Consider the following 1,321-nt stretch of genomic DNA (forward strand, 5'->3'; position numbering starts at 1 on the left):
ACCCAGACGTTATATATTGTTTTTTCAGGACAAGATGGGCTTTCTTCAGACACCGTTATTTCGATCATATCGTTTTATTTACTATAAAAAAGAAATAATAAAACATGGTGAAATTTTGAAAAAAATAAAATACCTTTTATGACTTTTTTTGAAAAACACCTACAAATGGAAGTAAAAAAACTGCTAAATAGATTCTACCACTTGTCCTGAGTTTAGAAATACCCAATGTGTGTTCAGCAACATCTCCCCAGCGCAGTGATACCCCACATGGGTTTGTCGGGTTGTTTGGGATTTAAATGCCACATTTGGGAAGTGCTCTTTTCCCTCCATTTTGGTCAGGCTGTGCCTATGCCCTATCTTTGCGCCCGGCTACTCCAATTTACCCCATCAAGCCATTCATTTTTTTATTAAATTAGCCACCCCTTGGGTATTTGAAATGCTATTAATTCTATGTCGAGCTTTTTGAGATAAAGCGCAAATTTTAGCACTTGCTCAAAATAATAAACATCGAGGCATTACAGCAACGCCGTTTAAGCGAAGAAAGTGATCGTTGATCAGGACCGTCAAAGGTCGTTAAGTGACCGTTTTTCCGTGACGGTCCCGAACCGTCAAAGGTCACTAAGGGGTTAAGAAAGTTGTTCTTCTTTCCACTTAATTTTCCCACTGAACTGGATTGATATCTTCAAGGACCAGTTGGACCACAGCAAAGAGTGGTGGTAAATATAATGGTTTTATTATGCTGAATAGAGGTGAATTTTGTCTACTTCAATATAGAATTCCCTTCTTCTGGGAAATAGAATATGACATTATTGGATACGACGTTATTTGATACGGCGTTATTGTATACGACGATATAGTATATGATGTTATTGTATATGACGTTATTGTATATGGCATTATAGTATATGACATTATAGTATATGATGGTTTGTGAGACTGCAGCTTATAACCCGTAATAATGACAATGATGTAAAAGGTATTATTTGCATCTATTTCGCTGATACTCTTTAGACATTCAATTATGTTTTAATCGTCGTATTAGTAAGACTAATAAAGAGATATAGTGGGTTTTTTTGTTACCACTCGGATTATTATTATTTTTGTTTGCTGAGTGGAGTGGAAATTAATTGGTTTGATAATAAATGCTGTTTATATAAGGTGATATAATTGGATGAAGCTAAAATGTTGATACCATGTGCTTTTTCATAATCCATACACCGTGTTTTGAACTTGATTTATTTTGACATGTTTAAAAGATAATTTTTCCGATTTTGATTGACTATCGTGGTGATATAATATATAACTTGAATTATAATTTTCA

This window comes from Sceloporus occidentalis, unplaced genomic scaffold (genome assembly GCF_023333645.1).
Source record: "Sceloporus occidentalis isolate IW3139 unplaced genomic scaffold, rSceOcc1.0.p SCAF_29, whole genome shotgun sequence".
Classification (NCBI taxonomy): Eukaryota; Metazoa; Chordata; class Lepidosauria; order Squamata; family Phrynosomatidae; genus Sceloporus; species Sceloporus occidentalis.